A 24,180-nucleotide genomic window follows, 5' to 3' on the forward strand; every position below is an offset into this window, starting at 1 on the left:
GAAACTCAAAAGCTTTTGCACAGCAAAACAAACCATAAACAAGAAGAAAAGACAACCCTCAACCCTCAGAAGTGGAGAAAATATTTGCAAATGAATCAGCGGACAAAGGATTAATCTCCAAAATATATAAACAGCTCATGCAGCTCAAAATCAAAAAAAAAACAAACAACCCAATCCAAAAATGGGCAGAAGACCTAAGTAGATATTTCTCCAGAGAAGATATACAGATTGCCAACAAACACATGAAAGAATGCTCAACATCATTAATCATTAGAGAAATGCAAATCAAAACTACAATGAGATATCATTTCATACTGGTCAGAATGGCCATCATCAAAAAATCAAAAGCAATAAATTCTGGAGAGGGTGTGGGGAAAGGGGAACACTCTTGCACTGTTGGTGGGAATATAAATTGATACAGCCACTATGGAGAACAGTCTGGAGGTTCCTTAAAAAACTAAAAATAGAACTACCATACGACCCAGCAATCCCACTACTGGGCATATACCCTGAGAAAACCATAATTCAAAAAGAGTCATGTACCAAAATGTTCATTGCAGCTCTATTTACAATAGCTAGGACATAGAAGCAACCTAAGTGCCCATTAACAGATGAATGGATAAAGAATATGTGGCACATATATACAATGGAATATTACTCAGCCATAAAAAGAAGCGAAATTGAGTTATTTGTACTGAGGTGGATGGACCTAGAGTCTGTCATACAAAGTGAAGTAAGTCAGAAAGAGATAACAAATACCGTATGTATGCTAACACATACATATGGAATCTAAAAAAAAAAAAAAAAGGTCATGAAGAACCTAGGGGCAAGACGGGAATAAAGACACAGACCTACTAGAGAATGGACTTGAGGATATGGGGAGGGGGAAGGGTAAGATGGGAGAAAGTGAGAGAGTGGCATGGACAAATATACACTACCAAAGGTAAAATAGATAGGTAGTGGGAAGCAGCCGCATAGCATCAGGAGATCAGCTCGGTGCTTTGTGACCACCTAGAGGGGTGGGATAGGGAGGGTGGGAAGGAGGAAGACGCAAGAGGGAAGAGATATGGGAACATATGTATATGTGTGACTGATTCACTTTGTTATAAAGCAGAAAATAACACCCCATTGTAAAGCAATTATACTCCAATAAAGATGTTTAAAAAGAAAGAAAGAAAGAAAGAAAGAAAGAAAGAAAGAAAGAAAGAAAGAAAGAAAGAAAGAAAGAAAGAAAGAAAGAAAGAAAGAAAGTTACAAGGTATTTTCCAGGTATGAGGCAACAGGATGACATGGAGGATACAAAAATGCAAAAATATGTATCTCTTAGTAATGTTTTCCAGGGTATTAGTGTTATTATGTATGAAAAAGAAAAAGAGAATGTGTTCTTATGTGTAATAAATAGACTTATTTAATATCAGACTGCGAGTCTTGTGGACCAATTTTAAGGTCAGGGGTCATTCCTAGATTTAGAACAAATAAGCAATGCATACCTGAGCAGTGGAAGGACCATTGTGAAGCTAAATGGTCTATGAGAAGTCAGATAAACAGAGATGTGTTTAATTTTCTCTGATATTAGCAGGAACTTTTTTCAGTTGTTTCTGAAAAATTTGCCCCTCCATCTCATTTTGTTTTTATTTTCTTCCTATTACAAGGATGGAAAGAAGCAAGAAAGTATTAAAAACACAGAATAGCTAAGAGATGGCAGACATTTAAAAAAAAAAATGTTCAGCAGTATTAGCCACATGGTGGCCAATACTGTGAGAGCCTGGTCTAAATCCTTGGGTCCTTCCTACAATTTTTTTGTATTTAACCATCATCTTCCTCAAGCTTTCGTAGCTCATACTTGGGACCATCAGTGGATGCTACAGCTGCAAGATTTTCAAAGGAGCCAGAATTTCCTGAGAAGTTTATGACTTTGGAGACAGCTCATGGTCAATGTCTGACCTATCAGGAGGAAGAAAGTCCGACTTCCTGGCCTGAGTCTAGTCTATACTCCAGAGTACCTTAAGAGACAAGTCTGGACATCACCTGAAATCATGTCCTCCCTTTCCGTAGACTGCTTTCTTCACTCTATTACTAATTTTTCCTGGAGCAATTCTTACTAAATCATTTATACTCAAATACTAGGGCTTATTTCTGGGAGAACCAAATAATAAAACACACACTCACACATAAGACTGTTTTTCAGAGTGAACCTCACTAATAGTAGTAAGAATAATGTGCATTTTCATAGTTAAGTCTATGGTTAGTTAAAACAGATACTTATCATTTAAAGTGTGTTTCCAGATATCTATGCAGAGAAGAAAGATGAATAATTTTTATTTTGCATACCTACCCCTATTAATTAAAAATGGATGTCTGGAATATTGTATAGGATGATGTTCTCAGTCAAAAGGATTCTGTTCTCAATCAAACATTAGAGAGGCTGGTACAGAATAAAAGCTTAATAAGATATTGTCCAAATATCTACCTGTCAAATAATGATAACAAAGGCAAGATGAAAATAAATTTTATTTGTTTTATAATTGTGATACTATCTGATGAGGTATTTTTTTCTTTTTTTCTTTTTTTTAACCAACGTAACTGAGTATGCTTTTTCCCTTCATTATTACAATGACTTTATGTTAGTTGTTTTTTTTTTTTTTTTTATGATCTCTATTTCCAGAGGACTTTCTATTTGTAAATACAGTACCAATGCCTCCTGTTAAGTGCTCATGGACATTACCAGGAGAGAAGGCCCTAAGTATTCTTCTTATACCCAGGACCACTCAATTAAAGGACATATCAACAGGTTCAACTATTTTTCTAATTTTCTTATAAACTAAAAATATATCATGGCGGGGGAAAGAAGTATATTGGAGAATGTTTTCTCCCAAGGAAAAACATTACAGCATCAAATTAAAAATTCTTGGATCAGAGAAAGAAGATGATGATCTATATTATTTGAGCCAGAAATAGAGGTGTTGTAAAAAAGGGGGGAGCACTTAAATCAGAACCTATAAGTAGTGCCTACAGTAAAGAAACTCATCACTCTTTTATCAAAATGGAAAGTCGTTTTAAAATGAAACTCTGTGAGCGATAATCAATACCTGACTGTTGGGGATATTGTGAAATTCTAACAAATCCTCAGTCATGATGCACATTTAAAGTTCAATGTCTTCTGTTCCTGAAACTTGCCTGTGTCCTAAAGGAAATCTGCTTTCTAAGATCTCAGCTATAATTGGTATTTCACTGATAAATGATAAGAAGATGATTGCAAATTCATAAATGCACTAATAAAGAGTAAGTACTCTGGAGTTGAATGGAGCCAGGTTCTCCATATTTAGATCTGTGTGACCTGGGAAAGTTATTTAATCTCACAGGATCATAGATTCATCTTTGGCAAAATAGGGTTTGGGTTTGTTAAAAGAACAGGGAGCAGGAGTGGTAAGATACGAGGGAGAAGAAAAAGAAAGGAAAAAATACATTTCATGACACCTAATAAGTGTAGAAGTGCCTAGAGTACTAAGGCTGAATCAACAATGATAGCAACAGTGAATATTCATTTAGTTTTCAGGTTTTATTAATTGATTGTTGAAAATTTTAACATTTACACATACATGTACATATACACATTTTACAATTGAAAGCACTTGGAAACAGAAACTTTAAAAGAATGCTTAACTTTTATTTAAATCATCAAAGGGAAAACTGCAAGTATTATCCACACAGCCAAATACAGGAATAAAACAAATTTTAAAACTAAAATACTATATCACTATACTGCATAAATAAAAGAGGTACATCAAACATAACAATCATAACAATAAATATCAAAGTTTGACATGATGTTGTAAATCGACAGTCTGTCAGACCCTGTAGAAAAATCAAAAGTTACAATATGCAGTATAAAAATTATAATCTAAAGCCAAATGACTCAGAAATAGAGAAAGAAAAATATTAAAAAATGAATACAAAATAAGTAGGAGTTATAATATTAATACTAAACAAAAAGTTAAGGCGAGAGAGGAAAATCAGAATATTACCAATATGGCCATTCATATTAAAGAAGGGAGCTCTTCTATTTTTTTATAAATTTATTTATTTTTATTTTATTTGTTTTTGGCTGCACTGGGTCTTTGTTGCTGCACGTGGGATTTCTCTAGTTGTGGCGAGTGGAGGTTACTCTTCATTGTGGTGTGCAGGCTTCTCATTGCGGTGGCTTCTCTTGTTGTGGAGCATGGGCTCTAGGTGCGTGGACTTCAGTAGTTGTGGCATGCAGGCTCAGTAGTTGTGGTGCACGGGCTTAGTTGCTCCACAGCATGTGGGATCTTCCCAGAGCAGGGCTCGAACCCATGTCCCTTGCATTGGCAGGTGGATTCTTAACCACTGCACCACCAGGGAAATCCCTGGAGCTCTTCTATTAAAAATATGTATTATGAATGTGTGTCACATCAGTATGGAGAAATATATCAATAGGTACAATCTACATAATTTGTAGCTGCTACATGCCATTGTGTGGTTTTACTATGACTCATTTACCTACTTCTCTATGTGTTTGACATTTTACAGATATGTACACTGCACAATGTATATCAAACCATCAGGTTGTATATCTTAAATATATACAATTTTTTATTTGTTAATTATACCTCAAAAAAGCTTGAGGAAAAGTAAATAAATAAAAAGGTACTGCTCTAAATAGGCCTTTAGTTATGTGATGGTGAGGTGTGGGGGGAGGGGAAGCATCCCATAATCCCATGATTTCTGTCTCAGTCTTTCACTGATCCTGTGCCTCTGGTCTTAAACTTCACAAGAGTTGTTCAGTCCTCCTCCATGACATCACTACCCATAGGTAGGTAGGGCAGGACAGCTAAAGTAGACTGAGGTTGGGTATTTCCCTTCCCCCAGTTAGTTAGGCCCTGATAATACCCCAGCAGGTTAGGCTCTGGTTAAATATTTTCCTCTGAGAGCATGCTTTGTTAAGAACTGAGTGCTAGGGTATATTTCAGAATGGTTACTTTTCCCCTCCCCATGCCAGAAACATGTGGCAAGTTTTCTGTGATATTCACTATGGGAACCTGGTTGAGCTCACGGAAGTAAATCTCACAATATTGTGGGGACATCTCTATGACTGGGTCCCCCTGGAGTTTTAACTCTTAGACTTGATCACACTGAGCCTCCAGCAATTCTTCAGTTACAGTTCAGGTTTTCCTGCCCAGGCACTTGTTCCCAAGGAGTTTTCTGCTCATCTAGGTGTCTCTGCTCCAGGAAGCCATGAGTCCCCATATTTACCAATCTCTCCAATCTTAGGGGCAGGGGTTTGTCCTGTGTCTTCCACTCTTATAGATCCAGGAAGAGTTGTTGATTTTTTGGTCTGTTTAGCTTTTACTTTTTAGGATTAAGTAGCTTTTCAAGCTCCTCACATGTGGAACCAGAAAACAGAAGTCACCAAGATACTTTTGAATGAAAAGTTTGCATTGCAACTAAATTTTAAGAGCATTAACACTGTTGAATCTTACATGTTACCCCAAAATATAACACATCAGCATATTAAATATCTTAAGCTGAAAGAGTTTAAGACAATTAAAATGGCAGAGGAAGGAAGCCTACTCTGACCTCACACCCTCCCTTCTTCCTTGAAACAGGTCGTAAAATTCCAATGCGAAAGGTATCCTCTCTGTACCAGGAGGAAATAAGACATTTTTATTACTAGAAAAGGAAAACTCAGAGTCAAAAAATCTGTTCAAACAAACCTTGTTATACTAATGCTTATAATTTTAGTGACATATTCCCCTATTTTATTAAGATATAGTTGACATATTATATTGTATAAGTTTAAGATGTATAACATAATGATTTGATATATGTGTATATTGTGAAATAATCACCGCAATAAGTTTAGTTAACATCTATTAGCTCACATAGTTACAATTTTTTTCCTGTGACGAGAACTTTTAATATTTACTCTCTTAGCAACTTTCAAATCTACAAAATAGCATTGTTAATTATAATCATTATGCTGCACATTACATCCCCAGCAATTATTTCTTTTATAACTAGAAGTTGTACCTTTTGATCACCTTCATCCAATTCCCCACACTTCACCCCCACCTCTGGCAACCATCAATCTGTTCTACTGCTATGAGTTTATTTAGATTCCACATATACATAGGATCATACAGTACAAAGTGTAAAAAAGACAGATTCTTCTGTCTGACATTTCATTTAGCATAATGCACTCAAGGTCCAGCCATGCATTTACAAATGGCAAGATTTTCTTCTTTTTTATGGCAAAATTACACACACCCATACACACACACACACACACACACACACACACACACACACCATGTTTTCTTCATTCATTCATCCTTTGATAGACACTTAGGTTGTTTCCATGTTTTGACTCTTGCAAATAATGCTATAATGAACATTGGAATAAAGATATCTCTTCTGAATAGTGATTTCATTTCCTTCCAATGTATATCCAGAAGTGCTGAATTATATGATAATTCTACTTTTAAGTTTTTGAGGAACCTCTATACTGTTTTCCATAGTGGCTACACCAATTTAAATTCCCACCCACAGTATACAAGGGTTCCCTCTTTGCATCCTCACCAGCACTTGTTATCGCTTGTCTTTTTAATGGTAGTCATTAAAACAGGTATGAGGTGATATTTCATTGTGGTTTTAATTTAGTTTCCCTGGTGATGAATGATGTTGAGCATCTTTTCATGTACCTGTTGGTCATTTGGAAGTTTTCTTTGAAAAAATGTCTATTCAGGTCCTCTGCCTATTTTTTGATCAGCTAGGTATTTTTACTATTGAGTTGTATGAGTTCTGAATATACTTTTGTTCTTAACCCCTTATCAGTTGTGTGATTTATAAATATTTTCTCCCATTCTGCAGATTTTTTTGATGCATATTTTTTCAACATTTACTACAGCTAGCCCAAACCCCTTTGTCTTGTCAATTCTTTACAAATTTATAGTTTCTTTGTCTAAAACATATGAAACCTTCCTGCTCTGGTCACTTCTTCCGGTCGTCATTCTTTTGTGAAGGCTCCCATGTGCATGTAACAATTTAATAAAATTTGTGTACTTTTTTCCTATTAATCTGTCTTTGTTTAATATTCAGATCTAGCCAGAATCCTAACAGAGTCAAGGAAAACTTTTTCTCCCCTACACTGTACCAAGACTTTCAATTTTCATAATGAAATGTCATGTTAGACATAAAATTTTACATACATTACTCATTTCAGCTCATTATTTTTACATAATGAGACGAAGGTTGTAAAACAAAAATATCAAAAAAATAAGGTCTACTAATTAATCATTTATTAAAATTGAGTATTACACAGCTATTAAAAGTCATATCATCAAATAATATTAAAAGAAGATATCACAAAGAGTTGAATAATAACTTTAAATGGGAGAAAGAAGAACTCTAACAATATAGTCTCATATTTTGACATATATTTATGAGTTATTTAAATATTTAATACAAGATATTTATTTGAATGAAAAAATTAAATTATGTCCTTTCCTCCTAGAAGCACATTACTAGTAAAAGCAAGTTGGAAAGGAGAGCTGGAAACTTAAAATTATTGATCAGTTAGAATATATGTGTGTAGCACTGTGTTTTATACACCTAAACTTGTTAAATCGTCATAATGATACTGTTAGTTATACCCTATCAGAAGATTTAAAGGATTCATAAAATTTAGGGAACGAATTAAGAATGGATGAAGAAATTCTATAATTCAAGCTTGAGTTTTTCTAGCACTTACTCCCTAGTTTTTTTCTGTTAGACCATTTCATAATGAAGATAATAGCCTTTTACAAGTGACAGCAATTCCGGCAAGACAGTCTAAATCTAGAAACTGCAGCAAAAGATCTTAATTATTTTGGTTTTCATTCAAGTCTGCGGATATTTTTCAGAGTTTCCCAACCTGTTTCTGCTTCTTTCATGGCAGACCCAAGCAAATGAAGTGAGCCTACCAAACTAGTACATTAAGCTCCATAGAGACAGCACCAGGGCGAGTGAGAGCCGGACGGGCACTGGGCGACTCTGTGCTTCGCAGAGGAAAAATAATTAAACATGGGCAAAGGAGATCCTAAGAAGCTGAGAGGCAAAATGTGCATTCTTTGTGCAAACTTGCTGGGAGGAGCACAAGAAGAAGCACGCAGATGCTTCAGTCAGCTTCTCAGAGTTTTCTAACAAGTGCTCAGAGAGGTGGAAGACCATGTCTGCTAAAGAGAAAGCAAAGTTTGAAGACATGGTAAAGGCGGACAAAGCCCATTATGAAAGAGAAATGAAAACTTATATCCCTCATAAAGGGGAAACAAAAAAGAAGTTCAAGGATCCCAATGCACCCAAGAGGCCTCCTTCGGCCTTTTTCTTGTTTTGTTCTGAGTATCGTCCAAAAATCAAAGGAGAACATCCTGGCTTATCCAGTGGTGATGTTGCAAAGAAACTGGGAGAGATGTGGAATAACACTGCTGCAGATGACAAGCAGCCTTAGGAGAAGAAGGCTGCTAAGCTGAAGGAAAAGTACAAAAAGGATATTGCTGCATACTGAGCTAAAAGGAAGCCTGGTGCAACAAAAAAGAGAGTCGTCAAGGCTGAAAAAACAAGAAAAAGAAGGAAGAGGATGAAGGTGAGGAAGATGAAGAGGATGAGGAGGAGGAGGAAGATGAAGAGGAAGAAGATGATGATGATGAATAAGTTGGTTCTAGTGCAGTTTTTTTTTCTCATCTATAAAGCATTTAAGCCCCCTGTACACAACTCACTCCTTTTAAAGAAAAAAATTGAAATGTAAAAAAAGAAAAATAAAGCATAGGTTTTAGGGTAAACTACATGATGTTTAGAAACACTGGATTACTGAGAAGAGATTTCTGAGAAAAAATACCTTAAGTACCACACAGAGACATCTCACCCCATCCCTGTAAATAAAATCCTTTGATTTAACTGCATTTTTTTACAGTGCAAATGCTTTACCTTCTTTATAGCTCAATCCTAAGTAATATGAGTAAAAACATCCATTTGAATGATAAATAAGGATCAACTGTAAAGGAAAGAGAGTAAAGTTAATGGATTGGGAAGTAGAAAAAAATTATTTTAGAATATTGTAATAAAGGTTTGAATATGGAGATTTTGAAAGAAGCAGACAGAAAGGAGACAAGAAATGCACCAACTTGGGCATTTTCATTTTGTTATTCCAGTGCCCAGAGTACCATCCCTAATTCACAATTCTTAGTCTAAGGGAGACTCAGTGAGTTTGAATAAATTCTATTTTGAAGAAGTTCTTATTTTCTCTGTGAGGTGTAAGGTTCTCATTTTACAGGAAAAATTCAGACAAAGACAGAGGGAGATCTTTGGGGAACTTCAGTAAAATAACAGGTAATTGTCTAAGCTGCTTCTTATTTTTTTATTTCTTCTTTTATTCTTCTTTCCTTCATTCCTTCCTTTGTAGGTTTTTTCTTTCAACACTTCTTAAATTTCTTTCTTCTTTCCTTCTCTCCACAAATATGTTCTTACTTTTTGAATATGGTAAATACTTTGCAAGGTGCTAAATATGAAAAAAGAATGAGACTTTATTTCTGTGCCAAATTTATAGTCTAGTGTTTCTATTACTATAAACAAGTACAAAGAAGGAAAGCCAGTTTCACTATATAGTTTTTAAAGTACCAAGTTGGTTCAATTTTAAATTATAAATCAGATATAAAATGTATAGTTTTATTTAGGATTTTAATTTTGTAAATGAGGAGTATTAAGATTGTGATTAAAAATCATCTTCAATTAGACAGTATGGATGCTGGTATCAGAGTATTGGAGCTTTTGCTATTCTTAACTTAATCTTCCTGTATATAAGCTATTTTTTGGATTTGTTATTCATTTTCTGTATAATGTAATTTCTATGCCTGTGATATTTATTATCTGGAGGCATTGAGGAACTCACACTCTGAGGCAGGATCCACCAGAGCCCTTGGCCCAGATGGAAGTATAGGGGTGGGAGTTCTTGTGAAAGGGAGGGTCAGGGGAAGTTGAAGAAGTTCAGTATAAATTTATATGTATTTTGTGTATTTGCATTACTTCCTGTGAAAAATATTCATGTTTTTCATCAGCTATTCAGAGAGATCTAGGATTCCTTCAAGTATAAAGTTGATAGGTCTGAATTAAAACATAAATTAAATAGACCACTTTTTATTTAATTGGTCCTTTCATATATATTTTCAGGTTGTTCCACTAAAAGATAAAGATTTTAAGAACTTTGACACACATTAAGACAGGAAGGAAGGGGGCAGGGCACAACTTTTAAAAGAATGACATAGCCCAAGGACACAACATAAAAAGATTAGAACCAAATAGGTCCAAGGTGGTGGACGAGTTGACTTCCACTAGACCTTGAGCCTCAGTATATGCTCATTATAACACATCAGCAAGCTAAATGACACATCCACCTGTGCCATGACAGTTCCGAGGGTGACCATAAAAGACCAAGAAGTGGTCAGTGGCCCAATTCCTGGAAATCCGAGCCCCTTCTCCAAAATAGTTGGAATAATCTTCCCACTTGTTAGCCTGTGAAATTACCCATCACATAAAAACTAACAATCCCTTACCCTGGGGCCTCTTGCCTTCTAAGATGGCCCACACTCTGTCTATGGAGTGTGTATCTCCCTGAATAAATCTGCTTTCACTCTACTTTGGCTTGCTCTTGAATTCTTTCATGTGAGAAGCCAAGGACCCTCACTTGTTGGCCCATCCCAGGGATTTGCCCGAGACCTAGGACACGAGCATCCTCTCATGCCCCATTTTCCTGCAAAAACATCAAGAAAAGACAACTATTTTAAATTGAACTTTTTCTTTCAAATTATCTGCCTGAGCATTGCTCTTCATAATGCACTCACGATAAGTATAATTTCATTTCCAAAAATTTTATTTTACATAATTCCAGGATTATACTCTCTACTAGTGCAATTATAGAGATTAACATTTTGGGTTTTTTACAGGAAAACGATGCTTTGACCGTTTTACTCTATGTAAATATTTGATATCTTAGGGCTAAGGGAATAAGAATACTATGCAGTTTATCAAGACGACCCCAACACAAGTGAATTCCTCTTCCAAAAATCTGAAATCTTGTACAATCTTTCGTTCATGATATGATATTCCTATCAATGTTCATCAGTAAAAATGATAATGGAAGCAGCAGCAGAAAATTAGCTGAATATAGAGAAGTTAATCCTTTATTATAGCTTAAATCTAAGAATTTCCTTTAAACAGTGCATACTTATTTCTCAGTGCAAACCACAGAGCTGTAAGGAAATGAACAATGGTGATTACATAGCAACAGAAAAGCTTTTTTGGATCCAAAGCTAATCAGTTGCAAATAATCTGGATGCTGCTCTGTTAAAGCAGGTGGCTAGATATGAGCAGAGAAAGGGTGTCATGGTCAAGATGGCAGGAAAAAATGCATCTTGTAAACCAAGGGAGTCCCTGGACAAAGAAAAGCAGGAACCTCCAGACTGACAGGAAACGACACATTTTGGGATGATAAGTATCCTGGAGGCAGACAAAGAGGGAAAAGTAGGAATCTCCAACATCTAAATGTAACCTTTTGCTCATTATGTCCTCATTACAATGACATTAGCCTTGCAGATAAGAAGTACCCATCATGCACTGAAGCCATGACACTTCCAACCAAGACAAAATAAGGACAAAAATCCCTCCTCCCCTCAGGAAAGTGGAGCTTGGATGAAAATCAGGGAATATGACCCCCAAACTCCTACCTCCCCAATGGATATATTGTCCCTTGAATTTTAAACCTCACATAAACAGCTTGCCAAAAAAACTCAGGGCATCTATTGACCAGAGCCTGTCCACTCTCCCCTTGAGAGCATACTATCGCTTAAATAAATCCTCACTTTACTTTCTTGGTCTTCCTGTCTCATCTCTGAATTCTTTCTGTGATGAGACAAGAAGCTACCCTCTGGGAACCGTTCTTTGTGCTTCAGATAGATCATTGAAGTCTGTAGTACCACTTCTTCCCCAGTTAGAGAAATGCTTTATTTTTTTAGAACTGGATAGTAATGCATTTTTGCACCTTTCCTTCAGTATTATTAAAGAATTATAGGGAAGAAAAGCTCTACTGAGAGATTTTTTTCAGCCTCAGAAATGCTGCTTGAAACTTTGAAACCTCAGGTAGAAGGTCACTTCTGCTCCTTGAACTCTAAGAATGTGAGACTGGGTTGTGCTATAAAATGTATTAAACTAAGAGAGTGTCCATATGGAGTGAATTGAGTCATGAAGTTTACTCTTACACATAAAATATTGGCCCTACTATTGGACCACTACCCTATTTCTAAGTTCATAAGGCCTGTTCTCAGAAGACACCTACTTAAAGGCAGAAACAGCTTTAGAAAATGTTGTGGGTCAGATTATCACAATTTGTGCTGTTTGTCTAGAAAAACATGGCTGTAGATGTACAGAACTAAAATAGAAGATAATAAAAATTAATTAAGCCACAGTGGGAATATGGCAAATGTATTACATTTATTTATTTATTTATTCATTCACTTATTTAAACATTTTTCTTAATTTCCTTTTTTATTAAAATATTCACTAAATAAATAGAGTGGCAGGTTAGTACTATACATTGTGCTAAATTTTCATGTGCCTTTAGGATAAAAATAACAGTTCCTGACCTCTTTAAGTAGAACTTCTGATAAATGAGACAGACAAAACAATTATTTTTTAATTCCAAAACCAATATATGATAATTAGGAAAACTACTATGGTATGTGAAAAATGTAAAAGTATACATAAATAAGCACAAATGTGCATGCATGTCTTTTAATTCCAATTCCCTGAAGTTATCATTTTTAATATTTTAGTGTACTAACTGTAATTATTATAATATCACCAATATTTTTCTCCTTTCACTATAGCTAAAACTCTATTTCTTTATTTGTATATTTCTGATAAATTATATGAAAGTGAATAACAGTGTTCTAAGAGAGCTAGAAAATGGAGAAATCTAACCAATGCCAGAGCATCATGGGGAAAAAACCATCTCATCTACACTTGGAATGAAAATAAGGATTAACAGCTCAGTGCTTGGGAAGCATTATGCAAGTACAGCTTTCAGAATTTGTGAAAGCCTGATGATGGTAAGACAAAATATGATTTCTAGAATGGAAATAAGGCCAGGCTGGTTAACATGAAAAGCTAAAAGTTTTCTGGTTTGTGATGCAGCTAGTCTAGTAAGCCATAGTTAGTTCAAACAGCTACTTTTGTCTAGTTCATACTAGGGAAAGTCTTTTCAATTAAGGAGAGTCACTGAAGGGTTTTAAGCAAGTTCATGGCATGATCACATGTGAATTTTAAAATTATTAGGATGCAATACTAGAAGAAAATCCTGGTGTAAAAACTGTATGGAGATAGAACAGTTAGAAAACTACTACAGTGGTCCTAGTTTCAGATATGACAGTTCAGAGTAGAGTCATGGCAGTGAAAATGGAGATCTTTTATTGAGGTAAATCATTAGTGGTTGAAAACACACACACACACACACACACACACACACACACACACACACACACACACCGCTAGACATCCATGGAACTAGAAGGGAAAACTTAGTTGCCTATAGTGACTAAGGCCAAGAAATACCCTGAGATGAGGCAACTGGATTAAAAGCTTCTGGTTTCCAAATTTGCCAAACCCAGTTGAAACCCACACATCATGTTAATAGCAACACCTTTCCACTTTATCATTTACCAAATAATTGAATATGTAAATTTAAACCTGGGGTTAAGGTAAAGGACCTCCAAAATCTGTGATTGGGTTTCTGATTTACCTAGCAGAATAAGACAGTGGTGTTCATACCTCTCTTTAAAATGCTTAAGAAGGCATTGAAATAATCCATGGAAAGTGAGAATGACAGTTCTTGTCAGAATATGGAAGAAATTTCCCATTAATAAAATGTGACTGTTGATTGATAAATCACTACCCAGTCTTTACCTTAAGCTGTACCCCTACTTCCCCTTATGAAATAGAGCCTATGCCAACAAAATGATTAAGATCAAATTTTCCACACAGGTTTGGAAACCTGTTCTCTACCAACCTTAGAAGCAACCAGCTTTCCACCTTGTATTCAAGTGAGAAATGTGAAGGGATCCTGTGAAATATCTCTTTTACCCTGGTTTTATCCAAAAAATATTTATCTAGCCCTTGACAAGCATGGAACTTGAATCTGAAGAGACAGTGGTCATGAAAATCTACACTGGCCTTGTCTTCTTGGGATTTTACTCTTCAGAGAGACTGAAAATTTAAGACTAATAGGAGAAGACAGTAAGTCACAGGCTTCATGATCCTTTGGGTCTCAATCCTAAATGGTCTTCCTTTGAATCTCCTAATTGACAGATACTATTGAATATTATAGTGGCCTGTATTCTTCTAGGGTTCTTTTTAGTCAAGTGTAATTTGTGTGAGCTCTGTAAAAGTGTAGATTTTATCAGCATCACTCATCACTCACCACTGTAGCCCTAATACTAACACAGGAGTCAAGAAATGGCACATGTATGATCAGTGAGCTAAGAATACTTTATTTTTTCAAAGTGTTGCAAAGAAAAAATAGGAGAAGACATAGGAGGGGGAGGAGGAGAATGAAGAAGAGGAGGAGGAAGAAAAGGTGGAAGTAAAGGGGAAGAAGGAAGAGAGACCATGGAACAGAAAAGATATATGTCCCTCAAAACATAAAATATTTGCTGTCTGTCGCTTTACAGAAAAAGTTTGCTCATCCCCTCAGCACATGGTAAACTCTCAACAAATTTGGGTTGAATGAATGCATAAATGACATGTCAGGACATTTGGGGCTCAAAAGTACTATAACACAGACGGGGCCAGATATACACATGCACTTAAATCATTAGCAATGATGCATGCTAGATATGGTGGCTATCACCTTGATCAGTTTAGAGTAAAAGAATGAGAGTTAGGAAACAGAGATTATGCTTATTGGGAGAGACAAGACTAAAAAAAATGAATACCCAAAGACAATTAGATTATAAAATGGCACATTATGTCAGTATATACCAACAAGACATTTAATAACATTCAGAAAACACTTATAAGATGAAGTGAACAAATACTTAGTAAACTTAGAAATAAATAGTACTTACCTGTTTAAAAACATCTACTTCCAACTATGTGAAACAATAGAGCCTTTTTCAAGAGTCAGAATATATTATAATTAGTAAAATCAGATATATGGTATCTAATAATAACTAGATATTTTAAGGACTTTTAAAGTTTAATTTAAAGTTTAATTTTTAAATGAAAAATTTAAGAAAATGCACATGAATATAAACTAAACATTAAAGGGAGGAAAAAAAAATCCTCCTTTTCACATACTAGAATGTAATTAGTCACTTAGTCAAAGAGAATATAATCAAAATATTCAATTTAACACTGATATACACCAACTTGTTCTTACTTTTTTAAATTTCAGCAATCAATAGAAATTCTAACCAACTGAACTAAGAAGTAGTTAGAAGTTTTTCAAGGTAAACCAAATTAAAATAGTGTGAAATCATTAATACATATATGCATGAGTTATATAAAACTATGAAAGTTGACACTTGAAATGATTGGATTTTGAAAGTAGCATATTATAAATATGCCATTTGTTTCTCAAATAGTTCTGTATATGCAATACAGTTTGAATTAAAAAGCCAATTGGCTAATTAACTAATTTGCCTTGGGGGGAGCAAAATCATTCCGATTGAGAACTGCAGACTGGATAAATATGTAAAGAAAAACATGTATTTTTGAAGATAATTTTAATTGAAGAAAAATACAATCAAATAGTAGAAAGTTTCACTTATAAAAGAAATAGTATATTTGTAGGGAAAGAGAGAGAAAAAAGCAACAATTGAGAACCAAGCGTATAAAAATTTTATTATATGAACAAAATGACAATTTAAGTCACATATTTCTATGTGGGAATATATAAATCTATTAGCCAATAGGCTAGCAACTGTGGTTTTGTTTGTTTGTTTTTAGGTGGAGAAGATGAAAACGGAAAAAAGAAAAATATTTTAAAAATATACACACATACTCAAACACCCACACATTGAATGAATAAGAAATTAAAAATGATTTGAAGAAATTAAAAAATACAGACCAATATCTAATTAGTAGAGGAGATAGGTCTCATTTCTAAGACATAACACCAAAGACAAAGAATCAAGAAAATGAGAGATGTATTTCTCTATTAAAAATCAAAATTCCATTTACCATACAATACTATAAATGACTTTATGCAAAAAAGATATTGAGAATAACATTCTCAATAACATTCAATCATTCATGCTATATTCAAAATTTTTGTTTTTTGTCGTTTATTCTATTAAGATGAAACAAAGGACTAATAGCTTAGAATGACTACGCAGAAAAACATTTAATCTCAGAGAAGTAGCCAACATTGGGGTTAACAGTACTAATTTTGTAGCACTAATAATCGGGTTGAAATATCAACTCTGCTGCTTCCTTGCTGTGAGGAGCAAGTTACTTACCACTTTTTGTGACTATTACTTCCTCAACAAATGGTAATATTAATAGCACCTACTTCATTGCTTTATGAGAAATAAATGAGTTAATAATGTCTTAGAACAGAGACAAGCACATAGTAAGCATCAATTTATATTAAGAATAGTGATAGTAACCACTATGTTATATCCCCTAGATTTACTAAGATTAGAAAAAATAAAATCAGTTTACCTTAGCGTCGAGAAATAGACAATTTCAAATACAGTTAGTTAAAGTATGTCACAGTTTTTTGGAAAATGATTACTCAACATTTTTCAATGATATAAAATCAGCAAATTTCAGCCATTCATTCCAATTCTTTCTTATCTATGTATTTCAGTTTAGGAAGTTTCTTTTATGTATACATTTTTATTGAAGTAGAGTTATTTTACAATATTATATAATTTTCAGGTGTACAACATAGTGATTCAATATTTTTATAGATTTCATTCTATTTAAAATTATTATAAAACAAAGACTATATTTCTCTGTGCTGTACAATACATCCTTGTTGCTTATTTATTTTATATATAGTAATTTGTATTTCTTAAGCCCATACCCCTAACTTTCCCCTCCCTGCTTCCGTCTTCCCACTGGTAAACATTAGTTTGTTCTCTATATCTGTGAGTCTGTTTCTGTTTGTTATATACATTCTTTGTTTTATTTTTTAGATTCTACATATAAGTGATAGCATATAGCAGTTGTCTGTCTCTCTCTGACTTATTTCACTAAGGATAATACTCTCTAGGTCCATCCACTTTTTTACAAATGTCAGAATTGTATCCTTTTTATGGTTGAATAATATTCCATTATATAGATATAGATGTAGATGTAGATATATAGATATAGATAGAGATAGATATAGAGATAGAGATAGATATAGATATAGATCTTCTTTAGCTGCTCATCTGTCAGTGGACGCAGGTTGCTTCCATATCTTGGCTATTGAAAATAATGCTGTTATGAATACTGAGGTACATGTATCTTTTTGAATTAGTGTTTTTGTTTTCTTTGGATATATACCCATAAGTGGAATTGCTGGATCATATGGTAGTTAAAATTTTTAGTTTTTGAGGAACTTCTGCACTGTTTTCCATAGTGGCTGCACCAATTTGCATTCCCAGCAACAGTGTAAGAGGGTTCACTTTTCTCCACATTCTCACCAACATGTGTCATTTGTAGATTTTTGGTGATAGCCATTCTGACAGGTGTGAGGTGATATCTCATTGTGATTTTGATTTGCATTTATCTAATGAATAGCAATGTTGAGCATCTTTTCATGTTCCTGCTGGCCATCTGTATGTCTTTTTTTGAAAAGTGCCTATTCAGATCTTCCAACCATTTTTTAATCAGGTTGTTTTTGTTTTTGTTTTGATGTTGAGTTGTATGAGCTATTTATATATTTGGGATATTAACTCATCATCCATTATCATTTTTAAATATTTTCTCCAATTGAGTGGGTTGTCTTTTCTTTTGCTAATAGTTTACTTTGCCACGCCAAAAGCTTTTAAGTTTAATTAGGTCCCATTTGTTTTTATGTTTGTTTTTGCTTTTATTTTTTATTTTTTGCCTTGAAACAGATGCAAAAAAAAATATTGCTATGATTTATATCAGAGTGTTCCACCTATATACTCTTCCAGAGTTTAATGGTTTCAGGTTCTACATTTAGGTCTTTAATCCATTTTGAATTTATTTTTTGTATATGGTTTGAGGAAATGTTCTAATATCATTGTTTTACATGTAGCTGTCCAGTTTTCCCAGCACGACTTATTGAAGAGACTGTCTTTTCTCCATTGTATAGTCTTACTTTCTTCATTGTAGAGTAATTGACCATAGGTGTGTGGATTTATTTCTGGGCTCTCTATTCTATTCCATTGATCTATGTGTCTGTTTTTGTGTCAGTACAATGCTGTTTTGTTGGAGCTTTGTAGGATAGGCTGAAGTCAAGGTAGTATGGTACCTCCAGCTTTGTTCTTTTATTCTCAAGATTGGTTTGGCAATTCAGGATCTTTTGAGGTTCCATATACATTTTAGGATAATTTGTTATAGTTCTGTGAAAAATGTCATGGATATTTTGATTGGGATTGCAGTAAGTCTGTAGATTGTTTTGGGTAGCCTGGACATTTTAACAATATTAATGCTTCCATTCCAAGAACACAGGATATCTTTCCATTTTTTGTATCATTTTCAAATTCCTTCATCACTATTTTATAATTTTCAGGGTATAGGTTTTTCACCTCCTTAACTAAATTTATTCCTAGTTTATTCTTTTTGATACAGTTTTAAATGGGATTATTTTCTTGCTTTCTCTTTCTGCTAGTTTATTTTTAGTGTATAGAAAAGCAATAGGTTTATGCATATTAATCTTGTATCCTGCAACTTTACTGAATTCTTTTATTATCTCTCATTTTGTTTTGTTTTGTTTTGTTTTGTTTTTTCTGGTGGAGACTTTAGAGTTTTCTATATATAGTATCATGTCATCTGCAAATAGTGACAGTTTTCCTTCTTCTCTCCTAATTTGAATACCTTTCGTTTCTTTTTCTTGTCTGATTACTGTGTCTTATAATATTGATATATTCTCAAGCTCACTGATTCTTTCTTTATCATGTCTATTCTACTGATGGCTGAATAATATTCTTAATTTCTGTGTGTTTCGATTTATTGCATTTTCTCTTGATTTTTTTCTTAGACCTTTCATCACTCCACTTACATTAACCATTGTTCTTGCATATTGTCTACTTTTACCCATAACATTATTTTTTTAAAATCTGTCTGATAATTCCAATTTCTGTATCATATTTGAGGTAGGTTTTTACGTCTGCTTTGTCTCTTCAGATTGTTATTTATCTTTTAAAATGTCTCGTAATTTTTTTGCTGAAAACTGACATTTTGTATTAGACAATAGGAATTGATGCAAATCTGCCTTTAGTGTGAGGTTTTATGTTAATCTGGCTATGAGTTGGACTGTATTTAATTTTTACTGTAGCTATAGGTGATAGAAATTTCAAATTTCTATAGTGTCTTTATCTTTGTCTCCCGTATTGTCTTTCTGTTTTCCTAAAACTTCTTAAATAGAGTCTGAGCTGTTATCCACAGTTATTATAATGGATTCCTGTTGATGTGGTGGTTACATGAAGGAGAAAGAAAGTTTTTTACAATCTTATAATTAAGTGTCAGTCTTTTAGTCGTCTTTTGTTCCTAGGCTGTGACCTTCACAAACATTTATTAGATTTCTTTCCTCCTCAGATAAGATAGAGATGCTAGAAGACTGGAGTTGGGTAATTGCCCTTCCCCCAGGTGCAGTAAGAATCTGGGGAAGGCTTTTCCCTTGGAAAGTTGGCTTTTGTTATGGGGAATGTTCTGGGCATATTTCAGAATAGTGTGCTTTCCCTTTCCCCTGCAAGAACTATTAGGGGATTTTTCTTGGCTCTTCACCAAGAGAACTTACTGGAATTCCTGGAGGTAAAACCCTCAAAAGTATCAGGGATCCCTAAGACTGTAACCCTCAGAAGTTTCTTATTCTCATCCTACTCCACCCTCAGCCTCCAGCCATTTTTCAAAATTGCCTCAAGCATTTCCATCAGTGTGTGGTTCCAGCAGATCCTGTTCCAAGTAAGTTGATCTCAACTGTGATTCTCTATATTCACCTATGTCTCCAGATTTCTGAGTGACCGTTTGCTCAGTGACTTCAATTGCCTAATGAATCCAAGAAAAGTCATTGATATTTTTGTATTCTTCTTTGTTCTTGTAAAAACATGAGTTACAGCTACCAAGATCTTTACTGATTAGAGCTAAAGCCAAAGTCTAATGCTTCCAATATAATATAAAAGGAAAAACAGATTTTTTTTTAAAAGAGAAGGACAACAGGTTAAAATGCAAAATATACAGAAATGATCACAACCCTGTTAAACCTACCCACAGTTTAAAATAATTTCCTTTGAATGGGAGGGTAATAGTTGATTGTCTTTGCTTTTTGCATTACCATGTTTTCCAAATTATGTTCAGTGACCACATTTTACTTTTATAACTATAAACATATTTTATAATTATAAATATAAATATTTAAAATTCCCAGAATAAATATACTGTAGTTATTTAAGGACTTTGGAGAAATTTTGCCTACTGGATTCTTTGCTCACCTCATTATATTTTAAATGATGCTGGATGAATTTCTTAATTATTCAGTGCCTCAGATTCCTTTTATGTAAAATGAGAATGCTAGTTTGCTACCCCATAACATAGTCATCAGAATTAAGGGATTAATGTATGAAAACTGCCTACTACTTTAAATAAATACTTTACTTATTATATTGTTTGAAATAAGCAGTTGAGAAACTGTTTCAGTTTTGAATTTATTAAAACAAATGTAATTTATTATTCATTTCCCTTGATGAATCCATAGTCTGAGTTACTCATCATCTTCTCAAGTGGGTCAATTAAATGTTTCTCACCATCTGTTTAGGTAGTGATCTAGTCTCTGCTTCTACTCATAAGCAATGGCCTTTAACAGTGTGGAGGTCTGAGAATGCTGGAAGGGCACCAGATTGGAGACTATCTGGCCTTGAGAAAACACCACAGAAAAATACATGAATATTTAGAGAGAATAAAATATGCAAATATAAAAATTTGTTGTGCAAATCTTATCTCTGACTTGCAGCTCTGACATCAGAAAATAAATGTGAATTTCATGTTTACCCACTTGACAGTAATTCCTCCAAGAAATCAATGTGTCAATTGTATGATGGATTTTAGTGGACTTGGCAGGGGTCATATTTGACCTTCCTTGTTTATTACAACTTTCACTAATATTTGTTTGATTTTTATTTAAAGAGCAAAACATATTTTATAACAGATATAGTACATTTTAGCAGGATTGAATCTTTCAGCAGCTTGAATTGATGTTCTTGATTTTCTTGGAAAACTATGTGAACTTTAATTATTAATGTTGAAAATAAAATAACAATACTGCACTGTAAAAAAGACACTTTAGGGCTTCCCTGGTGGCGCAGTGGTTAAGAATCCACCTCCCAATGTAAGGGACAAGGGTTCAAGCCCTTATCTGGGAAGTTCTCACACGCTGTGGAGTAGCGGAGCCCGTGCGCCACAACTACTGAGCCTGCACTCTAGAGCCCATGAGCCACAACTATGGATGCCCGCATGCCTAGAGCCCATGCTCCGCAACAAGAGTAGCCACCGCAATGAGAAGCCCACGCACCGCAAGCAATGAGAAGCCCATGCACCACAACCAAGAGTAGCCCCTGCTAGTCGCAACTGGAGAAAGCACGCATGCAGCAAGGAAGAGCCAATGCAGCCAAAAAAAAATAAATAAAAAGAAATAAATAAAATACATAAATAAATTAAAAAAAAAAGACACTTTAAATATACTTGTCATAGCTTAACATTTTTCATGTTTGCTTTTATTCCAGTTAGAGCTTTTTGATACCCTTGTTTTTACCTGAAAGGCAGGTGAACTTGTATTATGAAACTGCAATTTTAAGTATGATTTTGAAAATGGATTCTAGAAAATGACACAGAGTATTGAAAATTCCACACAGTATTTAAAAGAGGATTGGTTCAAAGTCCTTATTCAGATGGTTTATCTTATATTCAACAAAAAGAAGGCATAGAATACAGAAAGATACAATAATTTGAACACTAAATTGCATATATTTGACAACTGCATGATTCTCTACGTTCAGTAGGTATATCTATTATATTATTAAAAAACAAATTTAAAATATAATGGTAAATGCTGATTAAAAAAACTTTCTTTAGCTTTTGCACACATTTTTACATGCTTTATATCGAATATTCTTCAAATCTCCTTGATAGTCAATGAACTATATAATGTAAGTGATAAAATAAAGTCCTTGGAAAATCCAGAAATGTATCTATTAGAGCTAAAAAAGAAAATTAAAATATAATGGTAAATGCTGATTTAAAAAACTATTTTTTTTATTATTGGGAAGATATATATTGATTCACAACATTTTGTAACAGTTCCGAACATAGTCACAAGATCTATAGATTTTTACTGAACACCACAATCCATTTATGCATTATTAATAAAAGTTTGAGAACCAAAAATGGATTCCACAAGAAAAAGAAAGACTGATAAGTTTATTTTTCAGATCATTAACAAATTATACTTTCGATTTCAAACTCTTACAAACGAGAGTGACGTTCAAAGTGGAAAAACAGTTTCAGACAACATAGGTAAAAATCTATGAATCTCAATGAATTCTATTCCTCTAATATTTGTAGACTCACTTTTCGTAAATATTTGAAATAATATAATAAGAACAATGCAACAAACTTGGATTTGGGCAAAATTTTCAAATGAGCAAGAGAATCTGGTAGTTGATGTTGTCGAGTGGGTAATAAACAATACATTATACTAGTAGTAAAAATAAACCAAATATAGAAAACTATATTTCCTTGAAACATGGCAAACTAAACTTGGGCTTCATTTTTCCTCCTTCCCTGGAGACAAAACCAACAGAAATAAATGTGAGGTTGAAATATCTGAAAATCTACGACAAGAATTGTGAGAGAGGGGACCTTCAAGATGGCAGAGGAGTAAGACGTGGAGCTCACCTTCCTCCCCACAAACACATCAGAAATACATCTACATGTTGAACAACTCCTATAGAACACCTATTGAATGCTGGCAGAAGAACTCAGACTTCCCAAAAGGCAAGAAACTCCCCATGTACCTGGGTAGAGCAAAAGAAAAAACAGAGACAAAAGGATAGGGATGGGACCTGCGCATTGGAGAGGGAGTTGTGAAGGAGGAAAAGTTTTCACACACTAGGAAGACCCTTCACTGGTGGACGCTGGGTGTGGGCAGGGGGGAAGTTTCAGAGCCACAGAGGAGAGTGCAGCAACAGGGGTGCAGAGGGCAAACTGGAGATATTTCCACACAGAGGATTGGTGTCAACCAGCACTCACCAGACTGAGAGGCTTGTCTGCTCACCCACCAGGGTGGGTGGAGGCTGGGAGCTGAAGCTTGGGTTTCAGAGGTCAGAACCCAGGGAGAGGACTGGGGTTGGCTATGTGAACACAGCCTGAAGGGCACTAGAGCACCGCAGCTGGAGGGAGGGAATCTGGGGAAAAGCCTGGAACAGCCTAAGAGACAAGAGACAATTGTTTCAGGATGCATGAGGACAGGGGATTCAGAGCACCACTTAAACGAGCTCCAGGCCTGTGTGCAAGCACAGGTCACTATCCCCACCTCCCCTCCCAGGAGCATGTGCAGCCCACCATTGCCAGGGTCCTGTGATCCAGGGACAACTTCCCTGGGAGAACACACAGCGCGCCTCAGGGTGGTGCAATATCACGCTAGCCTCTGCCACTGCAGGCTCGCCCTGCATTCTGTACCCTGCCTTCTACCTGGCTGGAGTGAGCCAGAGCCTCCTACTCAGTTGCTATTTAAACCCCATTTTGTCTGGGCAAGGAACAGAAACCCTCAGGTTACATACAAGCAGAAGCAGGGCCAAATCCAAAACTGAACCCCAGGAGATGAGTGAACAAAGAGAAAGGGAAATTGCTCCCAGCAGCCTCAGAAGCAGCAGATTAAATCTCCACAATCAACTTGATGTATGC

General features: G+C 34.9%; 1 pseudogene; it reads left to right on the forward strand.

The window, feature by feature from the left end:
• The first annotated feature begins 8,082 nt into the window (after positions 1-8,082).
• On the forward strand, positions 8,083-8,709 carry LOC102998221 (putative high mobility group protein B1-like 1; annotated as a pseudogene).
• The last annotated feature ends 15,471 nt before the right edge of the window (positions 8,710-24,180 follow it).

The sequence above is a fragment of the Balaenoptera acutorostrata genome, chromosome 12, assembly GCF_949987535.1.
Source record: "Balaenoptera acutorostrata chromosome 12, mBalAcu1.1, whole genome shotgun sequence".
Lineage (NCBI taxonomy): Eukaryota > Metazoa > Chordata > Mammalia > Artiodactyla > Balaenopteridae > Balaenoptera > Balaenoptera acutorostrata.